At 38.4% G+C, this 16,929-nt stretch overlaps 1 long non-coding RNA gene across 1 annotated transcript in view; it reads left to right on the top strand.

Annotated features, from left to right (window-relative positions):
- The window catches only part of LOC115430172 (uncharacterized), a 24,072-nt gene extending 8,079 nt beyond the window's left edge, over positions 1–15,993 (top strand). The window contains exon 3 of the long non-coding RNA XR_003936893.1: positions 15,890–15,993. This is a non-coding gene — a long non-coding RNA (uncharacterized LOC115430172). The remainder of the gene's footprint in view (positions 1–15,889) is intronic.
- The last annotated feature ends 936 nt before the right edge of the window (positions 15,994–16,929 follow it).

Raw genomic sequence — 16,929 nt, 5'->3', positions numbered from 1 at the left:
TTTTTCAGGTGAGAGTGTGTTTTTGTTATTTGTATGATTGTCAAAAATCAGTGTGATCATGCAAAAGGTACTGTATATTTTTTCATGAAATATGGTAGCTCCAACAACAAATCAGATTTATGAAAAGGTGCACAAAATTGGGCCAAAATTCTATAATTACTCTTCAAGCGTGGTGTAATTCAAAGGATACTAGACTTGTGCACCGCCTCTTGACTTGGTTTATGTGCTGTAGAGAATCTACTTGGCAAGAAAAGTTTTGGTCAAATGCAGGTCTTTTCAGAGAATTAGGAGGATTAAGTATGTGGTTCTGTGTGGTTCTGTGTGTGTCAGACTAGAGGCAAGAAAACAAGAGCTGAAACAAAAGGAGACAAAAAGACATGGCAAAATTGATCAAGGTGCTGCTTTAGGCAGACCTATCTCCACACTTAATTCTATTATTTGTTTTAAAAAAAAAATCTTCCAAAGGAGCCGTATTTTGATCTTACAAGATTTAAAACAATGACTACAAGTATCATTAAAAATTAGAACATAGCGTTATGACTAGGGATGTAACGATATGAAAATTTCATATCACGGTTATTGCGACCAAAATTATCATGGTTATCATTACTATTGCGGTATTGTTGAAATGTGCTCAAAATGTTCAAAAAGTACTCATACACACACTGAAATACTTTAAGCAAGTTGTATTTTGAAAAAAATAAAATAACAAGCTCAATGTACTGTTGGCAGAAACATTAAAATATTAACATGTAAACATCAAACATACAAATGTGCTTTAAAGATGGCACCTTACGGCCATAAGAGATAACTGCACTAGGGGCGGAAATTGATGGGATTTGATCAATACCAATGCCATTATCAGTTGTGCTTATCAGTCCGATTCCTTATCAATTATCCTATTGATTCCTGAGCGGTTTTTTGTGTAGAAAAAAAAGACAGGTCATAGTTGCGCTTGTTTGACCATTTTTATATCAAATCATTCTGAATGTCACACATATTGTATACACACAAACAGAAAGTGAAACACAATCCTATTTTCCTGAACTGCTTAATGAACAAATGTAAATATTCTGAAAGAATGAGGATTTTAGAACATGTTAGGGTGATCTGGTCCAGACTGGTCAGTGGTTCACTCCTGGTGAGTGACAGACCATTCACAACAGTGGCATATGGTCCAGTTCCTCTGGAGGTCAGTCATTGGATTTACTGTTGAATTTCCTTCAGTTCATAAAATCTCCTCTACTTTGATTTTTACACATATTATGTGTCTTTGTACAGTTGAAGCTCACTTGTCTGGGCCCCATTTGAACTGAGTTTGTCCTGAGTATCTATGTTGAGACGGTTTCTCTGCTGGATGAGGATCTGAAGCAGCAGGGGGTTAACACAAGTGTGGACCGGGTCTGTGTGCTGGGACCGGTTCCCATCTCTCTCTCTCTCTGTCTCTCTCTCTCTCTCTCTCTGTCTCTCTCTCTCTCTCTCTGTCTCTCTCTCTCTCTCTCTGTCTCTCTCTCTCTCGTCTCTCTCCCTCATTCTCTCTCTGTCTCTCTCTCCCTCTCTCTCTCTGTCTCTCTCTCTCTCTCTCCCTCGCTCTCCTCTCTGTCTCTCTCTCTCTCTCCTCTTCTCTGTCTCTCTCTGCCCTCTGTCTCTCTCGCTCTCGGTCTCTCTCTCTCTCTCTCCTCTCTCTCTCTCTCTTCTCTGTCTCCTCTCTCTGTCTCTCTCCCTGTCCTCTATGGTCTCTGTCTCCTCTGTCGCTAGTCTCTCCTCTCTGTCGCTTCTCTCTCTCTCTCTGTCTCTCGTCTCTCTCTTCTCGTCTCTCTCTCCCTCTCATCCCCTCCTCTCTCATACCTCTCCTCTCCTCTGCCTCCTCTGCTGCCTCTCTCTCTCCTCTCTCTCTCTCTCTCTGCCTCTCTCTCTCTCTCTCTCTCTCTCTCTCCTCTCTCTCCCTCTCTCTCTGTGCACTCAGACCAGGTCTGTGCGCTGGACGGGTCGTGGAGCCCGCTATCCCTGAATCTCTGGAGTGCTGTGTGTGCCTTCAGCCATGTTTTCAGAGGCCAAACATTGCCAACTGTGCATGCACGCCTGGAGTGCCGCTGCTTCTCCAGCAGTATCACTGTGAGTTTTCAAAGTGCAATCAGAATTGAAATGGTAATACTAACTGTTGGAATTTTTACTGTGGTTAACCATTATGCCGGTAATCATTACATCCCTAGTTATGACATTATGTCAGTGTATTGTAATGCAGAGATATGAACTGAATTTATTCACAGCCACAGACTGACATGTCAGTGTGATAGTATGTGACCACTAGAGGGAGTAGTGTGTCACCCATGCTGAAAACTAACGTCAACTAACACTGAGGATGAGGAAAAAAATCAAAGCTTTGCCATTGTTTGTACTACTCAGCATTGCTCTAAAATAAATGAATGATGTTTGAGGCTGAAAATGTTTCTTCTTTACTGCTGAGGATGATTATGAAAGTACGAAGGAGTAAAGTTACTATGTTATGGTAGTATGTTTACTCAATTGATCATTAAAATGTGGTTCAGACTAAACTGTGATGGTTCTGGTTTATTTAGTAAATGCATTTTCTCCTGACAGACAGGTTGACTCTAGCTGAGATTAATAAAGTCCACTAAGAAGACTGTAAAATGACATTATTTGACAATACTTGATGAAGTTAATGGTTTTATTGAGTTAGCAAGGTAGCGCTGAGTATCAGTGCACCTCTCACCCCTCAGGCTCCTGTAGTTCCACCCTTTTTTGATTGAATATGGACACTTCTGGCTCCATGTAGCCAACACGGTGATGTCCAAATCACAAACTACTGATTTCAAAATGGCATTTCAGTAATGGGTAGTAGTACATGATGTCACAGTTCCCTTGTTTCCAAATTACACACAGTCTTTGGTGGAGACATTGCATTCATTCATTGGTGGCCGATTTCACCCTGCTGTTGATAGTTTGGAATATCAATAACACATACTGTGTAATTCTTATAAAATGCCATAGTGCACATTTAATATCGTGTCACCCAGTAGTATTATGTAATGAGCCTATTCGACATGAGTACATTTAACAGTATTTAGGATTCGGGTTTGATCCTTACTGCTTGTGCCACTAAGTTATGGGTGTGATATTTGATTCAATTCCCTGTGCTCCATTATCATTAAGGATAGATGTGTTCAAGTAGTTGAATCATTCACCAGTGTCAACAACAAAAGTACCGCGCTTATCAAACATTATAAAATAAGTAAAACAGTTAGATGGATTTCAGTTTGCCTTGGCTGCACACAGACATTTAAGAATAATAAATTATGTAGGGGTGAACTCTTAACTAGATGAAAGCTGTTTCACATAATACTCTGTGCTACAGTTAGATTATTTTCATTTTTAATTGTCATCATTTAAACACAGATGAAATGTACTGTGTTTATGTAGATTATGGTGAATCTGATTTACCAAATGTGCTATAAGAAACTGTTCAAATTAATAATTTAGTCAGTGAAGTTTGTATTATGAATTTTCTTTTCTTGGAGTGATTTTTTTTGGATCTATGGACTGGATGGATCTGTGGATTGTGTTTGTTCTTCAGACTGAAAAAAAAAAAGGTGCCAATGACTCTTAACATCCTCTTCAAACGTGATGCCAAGATGCTCACCATCATAGTGTGATGTAGCTGAATGGGGAGAGGAAATGGTCATAGGTATGTCTAAAATATGCATGATAAGTTGTGAAAAATATCCAGCATATGCTCCATTTGCAGCCCAGAGGGGGCAGTGTGTCACCATGCGGGGGATGCTAATCCTAGGTCAGGGGAAACTGCAACATTTATCCCCTCTTACATCACCTCGCCTCTTGACAAAGTGCACCGAGTGCTTCAGAGGCATACTAATTCACCTGATGTGTATTAGCTCCCCATATCTGCCATTCAACACAGTGACAGTAATTTGGCAGGAAGGTGAAAAAAGCCTTGGCCTAATCACAGATGTCCAGTCAGCACAGAGGATCGTATTTAGTTAAATACCTCTATTTGCAAACAAAAGGTGATGCCTAAGCTGGAGAAATATAGTGAAATAAAGCATGGTTACTTTTGTTTATTAAAACATATGACTGGAATCTTTTAAGAAGACATTTGTAAATATTTAACAACGCAGCTTCTTTGTTGTTGTTGTTGTTGTGTGTGTGTGTGTAATTCTCAGTTAATTTATATGAACATTATTTCTGGATGCTTCAGTACATTTTACTATGCAATTCAAGGTCAGACGTTTTCTGCAATTGATGCACAAAATGGAATGAGTGCTGAAACCTGCTCCAGGAATTTGATCTCACAGAGTTTTCGAGACAAGAGAAACTTTTTTTTTCCCTTCACAGCCTCCGTTTGAAAGAGAGTCTTATTCAGCATTTCAATTTCAAACATGTTTATTTCTAGTGAGGATTCTAATTCCCACACATCGTTGATATTCACTCTTGAAAACAAATAGTTCAAGGAAACATTGGAGTCCACAGAGAAATGCCGTCTTGCTGAATACCCTTCATTTTCTAGAAGCGGCATCTGACAAAAAATAAACACTGTTCCAGGTCGCACAAAGGGCTCACACAGGTTCAGCGCCTTCTAAGACTTTTTATCATGCTTGTAGTACAGGCCATTACAAACCTGATTTATTTGGCATGCGGCTGTGAGCACACCCATCTGCAAGCTGCTTGTAAAACTGATTTGTGCAAAGGATCAATTTCCCTGTGATGGTTCTATTTGTCTGTATTCCGGCATGCTAAGAATAAGTGTTGCAAAAAATGTGGAATGAGATCTCATTTTCCACACGGATCCATCATATGCCGCATGCGTTAGCATGGTATAGTGCTATTATTGTACATCAGCCATCTAATTTTAGCTGTGTTTCTCCAGTGAAATACAAATGTCATCTTTTTACTTGAGGTTTTTTATTTCTTTTTTCTTTTGTGTCATCTTTTTCAATGAAAAATGTATTGTTTTATATGCAGATATTCACGCATGAGCAATCGAGAAGCAGGCAAACAAACTTAAAATGATAAGTTGTAGACCTGATAATTCATTCAAGTTCTATTTGCCACCATCTGAATGTGTTAGCATCCTTCAAATAGAGGCTGCACCTCTGTTTTTGTCTTTTTTTTTTCTCGCCGTCTCTCCTCTGGTGCCAACTGGAAACTCTTAGAGCCCACATGCAATGCAGAAAAAAAAAACTAAAAACAAGATGTCTGGTTTATTTTCACTCTCAGAAACATGACAGATGAAAAATAGAAGGAGAGAGAAAACATTCTAGGCAGCGGCGACAGCTTTGAAACCTTGGAGAGCCCACTGCAACCAATCTCTGCTTCACAGACGTGCAGTGGTGCACTGTGGGAAGTCCGGGTGGCGCACTGTTGTGTTTCAAGAGGAGTGAGAGAGAATGAGAGAAAATGGCAGCAAATGAAGTTGGCGGGCCGTGGAGTATTGTTCCCTCCTGCTTGCAGTAATGAACAAGCCTTCGAAACAAGACTGGGGAAATTGGTCCCTGGTGGGCCCCGAGCCTTCTCTTTCTCATCTGTCAGGTGCGCTCTCCACACGTGGAAACACACGCATGAAGAATGCTTAGACACACCGCCATACTTTCAGTCATAAACACTAAAACAATCAAAGAACCTTAAAATACTCCATGCTGCACTTCGCCCAGGTGGTCCACTTTCATCCCCCTGTGCCTGTATATTGGGGTTGTCCAGTGCATCTTTACTTTACATTATATTGGCCTTATAATAGCCTTGTCGCTTTCTGTAGATTGAGATCGATGATGCTACACAAGATTGGCTATTATGTCTTACACTCAAACCTAACCTTCCACAATACACTTGGCTCGCACTGAATTCATTTGTTCACTAAACATCTAAACCTCAGTGACTTACCTTACTGACTGCAGCTATTTATATTGTGCTTTAAATAGTTTGATGGTCCCCAATAATATGAAAATCAGAAATGCATTTGTATGGCAACCTTCAGAAAAATCTGGTATAGATTTTTTTTTCTGTAAAAAAAAAAATGGTGATTTTAAAAAGTGATTTGACTTGACAAAATGAGTTTATGAATAACTAATGTTGCATTAAATCACCCCTCACTTTTATCTATTTATTTGTGCTGGAGCAGAAAATAAAGTATTAATGACATGGCTGCTCATATTTTTATTATGCACCCGCTGTACCAAGTATGTCCTCTACTCACTTAGCTTTAACCAAGTGGAATCCTACGGTAGAAGAATTGAGCTGTATATTGCAGAGTGTGTTGGCCATTAGAGACCACTGAACAGCTGTTAAACTGAATGTAGCAGTGGAGGTAGCCATGCTGTGCAAGGTCAATAAAAAGGTTAAATGGATGTTTGATCCACTCGGACACCTAGCAAGCACCGAACTGGACAAGCAGCATACAGCATAACACTGGATTGTAAAGCATATGATAAAGATGCTGGATGTTCATGCTGCAGAATGATACATGTCCAGAGTTCCACACCAGATAGTTGTTTTCAGATGCTGATCGGGAAGATATTGCCTGAAAACTATCATCACAATACGCTAGCTCAACCAATCAATCAATCAATCAATCAATCAATCAATCAAAGTTCATTTATATAGCACTTTACAACAACATGATGAAGACCAAAGTGCTTTACATCTAAAAGCATGATTACATTATAAGACAGCACAGTTTAATCAAATACCATAAACATGCATAAAACAATAAGACACAATACGCCAGTTTTAAACATGTAACATATATAGATGTGAAGTAGTAAATTTTAAAAACCTGTCAAATTAAGTGTAGTTGAAAAAGAATGCCCTACATAAATTACTTTTCAAAGCAGCTTATTTTAGTTTCCCTTACAATATGTCCGGTGGGGATCTTTATTTATTTATAAATGACCATTTAATCCACAGATGTTGTTTTTATGATCGCCATTTTTATACACCTAAACCACTCCCTCTCAGACAGAAATGTTGATTATGTTAGCTTTTTTTAAAATTAACTTCAAAAACTATTTAAAAGTGTTTATTCTTTAGAAATACATGTAAACTTTTTAATTGTGGTCAGCCTGAAGAGGATGAGCACAAAGGTCCTGTTAATACGTTGTAGCTCCTGTGGTATTATTCCTGTTCTTGCATGTATTTTATTCATGAGTTGTTACTGTACTGAGTGAAAGGGGATTTCAGCCTTGGCTTAAATATGACCACGAGGACAGGAGAGGGATAAAACCACGATCTGAGTCATTTTGTTTCAGAGGAGCCGCTATCTCTTGGCCCGTTTATAGCGAGAGGAAAGGGGAGAAAAATGCTTTAATAGGATCATTGAAGAAGGAAGCCCTTAGGAGGTTAATAAGCCACATTTCTTAATATATGAAGAAGAATTGTGAAACAACTCAAGTCCTTTCTGGTAATTCCTGATCTTGTGATTGCGGTAATTAAATTGCCCAATGGAAAAGTGAGAGCTTGGCCTTTACTTCCATCACAATAATGTTCACTCTCCCTTTTTTTTTTTTTTTTAACATGGCAGGCGTTATGAGTCATAGGGCCTCATTATAAACAAGACAAGTCCTAATGTGCAAAAAGGTGCTCTCATTTTATAGATGTACTGACCTCTAAACCTCTATTAGTGTAGGGTATGATGAGCAAAATCAGATCTGTCCTTTAACGTCACATCCATATGTCTTTATTTTTTGTTTTTCCTCCTCCTTCTATTTTCTCCTTCCTCCTCTTTCCTCCCTTTAACTGTCTCACCTCACATCAATCACTGCAGTGTTTATTGTCAATGAAATATTTAGTATGAGGGGACCAGTGTGCGCAGATTGCAGATTTCATCTCACCATGAAACAATGGATGATATGTGTGACCCCGTCGAGTGTGGACCTCGGCAGATTTAGATCCAGGACCTTGATGCCAGCAAACGTGATCTGTTTGTGTGCTATTTCCGTGATTGGGGTAGGATATTACAGGCTCCCATCACAAGGTTCATCTATGATTTGACATTGCTGTCGATGTGTAAATAACACGCCTGGAGGTGTCACTGTGTGGGTTATGGAGACTGAAGAGGTAGACCTTAAAGCAAAAATAGCCTAACATATCGAACATAATGTGAAAGACTCATTTTGCAAATCTGTCACCGCATGAAAAGTGTAAATATGTGTTAATCTAGAGGATGCTGTATATTTGTCTCCCTTTAGTCCATGTTAATTCCATAGGCTTTGGCATGATTTGCAGGAATAATTTAATGCATTTTAGTATTTATTCACACCTCACATAAGTGTGTACAGTTGTGCACTTCTTGTAATATCCTCATGTGGTAATGTATTGTCTTAAAATTAAACCTATAATATTAAGTTGTATTTTATAAGCTTATTTTGGCACATGTCATGTAACTCCCCTGTATATTTTTATATTCCATAATTACTACAAAAATTATGTGCATTAATTTAAAAATCTGCATGTTTTGGAAGTAACCAAGACTCCATATTAAAAAATTGGAGAGTATTCAAGCGGTAACAAGAACACATGGCTAGGGACACTGCAAGCAATTTAGTAGCCAAGTTTAATTAAAGGGCTGCTGCGAATGCATGGCAGCACTGTCTAAGTGGCTAGAAAGCACTGACTTAGTACAAAGTTAAAAGTACAGCTGATGCAAGAAGAAAACTCAATAGACTCAGATGTGAGGCGTTATAGCTGCAAATACAGTGTGCATGTGTTGGTGCTACAAATAAAAAAACAGTGATTTGCATATCATCTGTGTCAATATAAATATGTCTCACTCCACATGTTTAACCCATAAAGACCCTGTGCTGCTTTTGTGGCAATTCCCAAATGAATTTTATCTATTTTTAACCTTTCTTAAGTGATTTATCACCATTAACTCTAGTATCATGCTCTGTATTTTTGCATTTTTAAGTGAAAATCAGGTATTATGCGATATTTGATGTACTGATTATGTACGTTTATTAAACCTGAGGGTTAAGATTAAAGATGAGGGTTATTATATCCAAAACAGAGAAAATTGAAGAAAAAGATGTTTTTATTTTTTCTGCAAAATATATCATTAACTGAACATAAACCCAGTGTTTCCATCCACTGTCATAGATCAACTCCATTGGTTTTACTGGTGAATCAATGTTGTAGAAGATGATGGTGTTTCCATGTTCACTGCGGAGCCTCTGAACGTCCAAATGGGTCATATCTGATGAACATGAAAAGATGGTAAACTGCATTTTACACCAGTTACTTACATGGATTGATAGGATTAATGGATCAAGAGTTATTAAACATTTTATACCTGTAAATGATTTTGGTCGGCGGTGGATGTTTGGGTCTTTATGGGTTAAAAAAAATATTATGTTAAAATTAGCTGTACAGAATGATGACTGAATAGCACCAACAGATAATATGACAGGCATGGCATGATGAGGGGTCACTAAATTACTGAAACAAAGTCTAGATAACTGACAATATATCAATTCGATTAACAGCATTTTTAAAAGGACACTGTGAGTACAGCTCTCCACCAAAGCTAGCAGTCTACTGTTCATCTCCTTCCACAGTCTTATTAAATCACAAACAAATCACAAATTAGGATCCAGTTGGTGCCATTGGTTACACGACTGTTACCACAGTAACAAAGGCCTTGGTTGTAATTCATCAGTTTATTTCTTTGCATAAGTTAGCCTGGGAGTCAGTGTTAAAAGGTGTGAGAAACAGTTGTAGTCTCTACTCCCTTTATACATGTGCTGCAAAATTTAAGGGGATTGTTCCTGGCATATGTACTACCCTTAAACCGAATTGAATGAAAATCAGTGCAACAGTTTTTGCATGATATGGGACTGATAGAGACTGTCTAATTTGGAAAAGTTAAACATGCCACGTGTACCAATACATCTGTCAACACATCTGCAGTAGGTTCTGTTAGGTAAATGTGCTGAGGAGGGACTGTGTCTATTCTTTCCCATCCTCAGTGAATTAATATGTTTTATCATGGGTATAAATCTGCTGGCTGCCGGTGAGAACAGAACATTTTGCTTGTAAAGCATTTGGTTTTTCAAACAAGACACTATGGAGAACAAAAGATAGATAATGCTTTCTAAACAAAAAAGAGGACGTTTATAGGTGGGGAAAGAGGAGGCTAAATCTGTTCTACAAAGAGCGATAGAAAATGATAATGGACAAAATGAACACTTACTTTCTAAAATAGGCTGCAGTGGACAGTGTGATGTAGACTTCGGGGTTGAAAGATCACTTGGCTCTTAGCATCTGGGCCAAATGGAGGAGGAGACATGGCGAATAAGTCAAACCGTTTTTAAACAGGTTTGACTCAAAGGGCTCTAGGCCATCTACTCATTGTACAGCTCAGTAGGTTGTCCTAATGGCACCCCACCTACCACCACCCACACAACCATTAATGGCACTCAAGCAGCCCACACTCCTCCCTCCTGTAAGGTCAGCGTTGTCTTGCTGTAAAATGCAGAAAAGAAGACAGTCAGCACATGTCGATAAGATTGAACTTTCACAGTTTGAGCTTGCTTTCATGTCTGTCAAAGATTATTTTAGCACAACACTGAACCCAAAGTGATGTTAAAAAAATACAGGGTGTCCCATAAGTCTCCATACATAGGAAAAATAAACGTTTCTTGACATTAAACCATTTTTATTTATATAATATGCTCTATATGACTGCCATTTTGTCTGGAACACATTTCAGTGCATGTCCTCCACTGCTGAAGAGCTATAAAGAAGAAATATAAAGAAATACAAGTTAGAACCATGGAATGTATTATGTCTCCTATGTATGGAGACTTATGGGACACCCTGTAGAACTATGATCAACTTAGTATCATAGCATTATCATTATTATGAATTATTATTATTATTATTATTATTATTGTTATTATTATTATTATGAATTATTATTATTATTATTATTATTATTAGATGGCAAGATTTTAATGGGCTGTGATGTTTAGTTGCTTCCTTTGTTATAATACAGCTTACTGTCTATAAGAAAAGCCAGTGATTAGGGTGGGTCTAATTGATGGTTAGGGCCATTTGTGTTTTTTGTCATTCTTTTTTACACACTCCAACTTACACATGTGCTCTTATACGATTCAGTAAATAAAGCCTAATAACTACACTCTTTTAACAGTTCATTCTATGCATGTCTCACGTTTTGACGTACATTCATTCTGCTGAAAGAAGAAAAACATTTTTGTTCAGATCATAGGTCTAGCAATGTAGGACTATCACATGTAGGACCCACAAGTCTCTCTTTTCAGCCTCTCTCCCTCACCTCCTAGCAGATTAACATACAGCAGAGTGAAGTGGTTTTGCCAGTAACAGCTAGCACATTTTGATTAGTTTTATTAATGTATATACTGTAGTCTAAAAGCATCATGGGAAGTGTTTCAGCACACGGATTGAGCCATAATGGAAATAAAAAGGAGAAAAAACCTTTACATTTTATGTCTTAATGAGCAGACACATATACAGACCTTTCCACAACCAACTGACATGTAGTTTGCTTCTTTTGCACTCACATTTTATGCCTGTAACACAATCAAGGCTCCAGCTATTAATCTGACATGTGTTTAATGTCTGAATCTTACCATGAATTTGATCCAAATATATCCCGAAAAAAAGACTCATTCACACACGGTGCAGAAAATACCTTCATTAACACCTGAACAGTCAAGGTAACTCAGCCATTGTTGCCATGGTCAGTGTTGTGTGTTCTGCATCTTTTACAGGTTTCAGCTCAATAGGATGGAGCATTTGAAATAAAGCAGCCTGAACTCCATCATCCTAATACAATGTCCAATATATGTTTAAGAATCATAAACTCAGTTTGGAGATAAAGGGGATGAAGAGGAAGGAGGAAGACATCATCTGCAGACATTGATTAGCCACCCTGACTGTGTTTGGCAGTTTGCACTGGTATTTTGTGAATTAGACTGTTTTTGGAACAAGGCTTATTTCCATAGAGGGATGGATTTTGTACTGAATGCGTGAATATTCCCTCATTTACATCCATGCAAATGACACAGGTACAACATGATGCTATTAGCATAGCTTGTGATGAATTTCACCCTTTGTGGGGGCTTTGTGAATTGCACTGTATATTTTTATCTCATTTGCACCTGTTCAGCAGCTGCAAAAGCCACACAATCTTTTTTGTGGAGATGGTCCTTACTTTTTTAGTTTGGATGTTACTGATAGATATAGGATTTCCTGTCCATAGATTAGGGAGAAAAGGGGGGAATAAATAAATAAATAATTTTTTTTATTTTTATTTTTTTTCATTGCTGTTTTAATTTCACTCTGTGTTGTAGAATCAGCTGTATCAGAATGCCAGGTGTTTGGTGTGTACTACTTCTGCTTAACATTGCTAAATGAATTTTGCCACATTTTCATTGCTGCCATATTTGAAATGACTGAAATGATATTTAATTCTATAAAAATGTATTCATTCAGCCACTCAACCTGTCAAAACAGTGTAGTGTTGCTGCCAGTACTGTGGATTAGCATCCGTGCATGGCTGGAGCCAGAGAGCATTTGACGGTATGTTGGATATTTGGGGCCACATTTTGTTCAGTGACCGATTTTAAGCTTCTTTTAGTGCACTTCCACATTCTCCCCCTCTCCAGTCCCCCCTTATATGCAGACATAAGTACAGGACAACCTGCATCACATTGACATTGGCAATGACACTGATGAGACAACTAGGCCATGCTTTGACACATTGAGAGCAAAAAAGGGGTAAAAAGTCTAATTATTTCTTTAATTTGTACTGCATCATTAGTTTTGATCAACTGATTACAAAATGTATTAGAATCATTAGCATAGACGTTGACTTTGACTGTTCTGACCTAAGCTTATTATTAAAAAAAGAACAAATTACCCTGAATTAAAGTGCATTAAAGTGCAGCTAGTGGGGAATAAGGATGAACTCATTTTAGTAGTAGTCATTTAAGGAAGTAGGCAGTAGTCGCCCTATGGAGAAAATAGAAACACACACACACTTATATTTCTTTTTTTAGTTTTTACCTTTGACTGAAGATTGATCATTTTACAATGACTGAATCTCATTTCCTCCAGAAAAATCATTTCAATGTATGTGACAGAGCAGAGCATCACTGTGGCTTTGTGCACAGGTGATTCATGTATGTATTTATACTGTGTGCGTGTGCATTTGTGTGTTTCTCATACGTGGGCATTGTCTGTATCTACGAAGCTGTCCGCCCTGTCAGATCTCAGGTATATATAAATCCTGACAGTGGAAGACTGATCACCAAGCCTCAAGCTGCCACACATCCATCCTTCCCCAGGCTTCCCAGACAGCCTTCACAATGCATTACTCATTCCCATACTGCTACAAACCAAATTGTCAACTGTTTTCCATTGGTCTTTCCTTTGCGTGCTGTTGGTGTATCAGTAGAAAGCATGGGTATGGTTTTGTCTGCGTCTTTAAAGCTACAACTTTTGAATTCATGCTTTGAGTGACACTGTCCCCTGCATGAAGTGCTTACATTTCGTGTTGTGTGGTGTTTTACACTTCAAGTTGGGTTTGTTTACATGTTTGTATGCACCTCTCTGTATGTGGTTGTGTCTCACAGCACTCGCTTGCGTAGGGCATTGAGAAGAGAGTGAGATTTCTGCACAAACTGAATTTGCTCTGCAGCTAGCCATGTACAATACAAACAGCCACATGAAAAACGTGTTTATCTTGTGACAAATTTGCTATTAATTAGTTAATTATTAAGACTTGTTACTGTTCAGGTAGTAGATTAAAAAAAATTGCATTTTGACACCAAACATTTCAGCTTCTTCTGCAGTGTATGTTAAATATTAGATGGCAGTATCCTAGAGAAGTGTTTATGACTGTGCTGGATGTTTACCATTTTAAATTGTCAGGCCAGTTAGAAAAGTAAATGAACAGTGCTCTGTGCTCCCTGAGTAATAACCATAGAAATTATATGTTGAATAAGCCTTACGCAGGGTGTTTAATCCCTGACTGCTACAGTAAAGCTGCTTAGTAGCAGGAGACAGGAGATGACTCCGGTTACTCCAAGTGTCCTTTAGTTGTGATGTGTGGAATTGTTCAAAAGCTGCAGCAGGGAAGAGCTTGAAATGGCGTGGGTGGTCAGCCTCAATGAATAATTATAAATAAATCTCATATGGGACACTAAACCTGCTGACGTTTCAGTTGGCGTTAGTTAGTGAACAAACGTCAGGGTGAAATGTAAAATGGTCATAATATATCTCTAAAAAATGAGCATCTTTCCTGACTGCTCCAGTTGCTCATGTCCTTAGTAACAGCTTGTTGATTCATTTCTGTGTAGAAGACCCAGGTCAGATTTTCCATCAGAGTCCTGCTGTCATGAGACCTGCCATGTTGCCTTTTTCATGCAGTCTAGAGCCAGAGTCTGGGCTGTAGACTCTGATGGGTCACATGTGCTCGCTGGGTGCCTGTCTGATTAGTTCCCGGGTGCATGTCTGACAGATTCTGGACTGTAACTGGTAATTACAGCTGCCAGTCCAGTTTCTAGAATGTCAACTAAATCATTAAAAACAAAGGATCAGAAAGATGACACTAATCTGGTACTTATTCATGTTGTATGTTGCAGTTCCGAAGCTTCTGTTAAAGCAACACTATGGAGTTTTTCAGCCTTCAAGCTATATTTTCAAGGTCATTTTGATGGTACAAAAAGTCACAATACGTTCAATTACACTTTTGTCATCACTCCAGTGTGTCTGTATTGCCTGCACTGGTACTATGCAACTTCTGGTTTGGGGTTGTAACCCCTACACAAAAAGAACTACAAAACTGGACTGCTTTTTGGCATACATCACAGCCCCCCCCCCCCTTCAAAAGACAAGGCAGGTAAATAACTTACGAGTGAAGGAAAGCTACAAATACTGTAGGGCAACGGTCATGGCTGAAGCAGCAGGAAAAGCAAAGAGGGTAAGGGTGTTGTCCGAAAAGACAAAGAAAAGAAAGCATGAGAGTGATCAAATTAGAGGCGGAACTAGGGTGAATATTGGCCCAGCTTTCACTGCCTGAAAGAGGAGGAGGGATGCCCCACCCATGGAGACCTGAACCTGTTACTGTTGGACTAGTAAGTATAAACTAGTGTGTTGACCCGTGGGGAACCATGGGTTCTAGATGTGGTAGATAATAAACTTACCTCTGATCCAGTTCATTCCTTTACTTTCTTTACTTTTGTGGTAAATTCCACTGGCATTTTCAGTTGAATAACCTCTCAGCTGGTATGTATGTTTCTGCACATGAAATTTGATACAATGGCAACATGGCCCAATTGTTCATCTGTTGCTAGGTATCCCACTTCAATTCTGTGATTGTGGTATGATTCTGGGCAAGGCTATTGTAAGGCTATTGTATTACAAAATTACTAATATCTCCCAAAGTATTGGTCCTATCAACTTGCCGTTTTCACTAGTCTCTTCGATGACCAAAAATACATTCGTATGCCAAACTGCAGCAGTCAGCTCTGTCTGAATTTAGTGTGATGCATGAGACACACACACAGTCTGCTTCCCTTTTATAATATAGATTCTTCTATGAAATCTTGTGCATTTAAGCTTACTATGTTTCAGGTCATGTTGTTGAAGTCATAGCCTTCCGTTAATGCCCATACATCAACTTATTCAAGAAGTAGCCTTTCACAGTTTTATCAAGCCAGTAGCAAACCTTCTAAACGTCTTTTTGTTTCTGATATTTTTAAAAATAAACCAATAATGTTTGTATAACATGCTGTAAGGCTACTTTACCTGGCCTGAACACATGGTTGAATGCACATTGATTGTCTTGCCTCAGGAAGTTAGCTGGCATCAATAGCTTGTCAACAAATGCACGAGTACTACCAAGATACAGATTTTATGACAGTTGTTACAGACAATATCGTTTCTTGACTTTAGGGGGACCCCGCGAATAAAAGTTCCATGGTGTTGCTTTAAAATAAGTAAATATGTTTAAAAAGTCCAACATGACCTCATTAAAGATTTATTGGAAAGGGGGATTTGTATTGTCAGCTATCAGGGGGAGATCAAAACATTTGGACTTCCCCTTTATAGGGCTGTCACTGTGTCCATTGTTATATTCAAACTAGCCTATGTTCCCAAATGTCTCAACACCTTGTTACTTCTTTGAAAGATAATGGTCAGCTCCTTGGACAACATGCACAGAATCCATGTAAGTGCACAAGCATGCATTAATGTTATTAATTGTTCCTTTATCTGATATATCATCATTCAGAATCTCAACATGAGAATATAGCAATTACCCAGTTGTAGAGGTGAGTGTTATCCTTTCAATACACTTGGAATCACAGCCAAACCTATCCAGCCTGGAATATAGGCATAGATCTCAACAAGGTGAGTTAAAAACCTTGACATTTTATGACTAGTATTTATGATGTCTGGCACTGACTTGTCTTAATGAAGCTTTTTATATACCTCCTTTTATGTCTCCTAGCAAATGTGACATATTTTTTGGAGAATAATATTATGTCCTCCCTGCACACTTATTCCATACATATGTGATCCTGTACAATAATGTACAATAACACACGTTGGTTCGAGGAAAACCACTCTGCCTGCAACATCTTTTGGTAGCTTAATGTAGATCATAGGAAGAAAAGCCAAAGTTCTTGTTAGCAAAATCCCAGCAGTGTGGATCTTATTGATTCATAAGGCAAAATTTTACTTTGATTCTCACAGGATCTATGAGTATGTTACAGTAAATCCTCCGGGATGCATACATAGTACTGTGCAAAATGCCAAGAGATATACTTTGCATTACAGGACCATGCTCTCTCACTTGTACATACACTATGAATGAGGACACACAGTACACATGCAGATAGTGGAGTATCATTT

Source organism: Sphaeramia orbicularis, chromosome 12 (assembly GCF_902148855.1).
Source record: "Sphaeramia orbicularis chromosome 12, fSphaOr1.1, whole genome shotgun sequence".
Taxonomy (NCBI): Eukaryota; Metazoa; Chordata; class Actinopteri; order Kurtiformes; family Apogonidae; genus Sphaeramia; species Sphaeramia orbicularis.
Note: the sequence above shows the minus strand (reverse complement) of the source record. Positions and strands in the feature narration are given on the sequence as shown.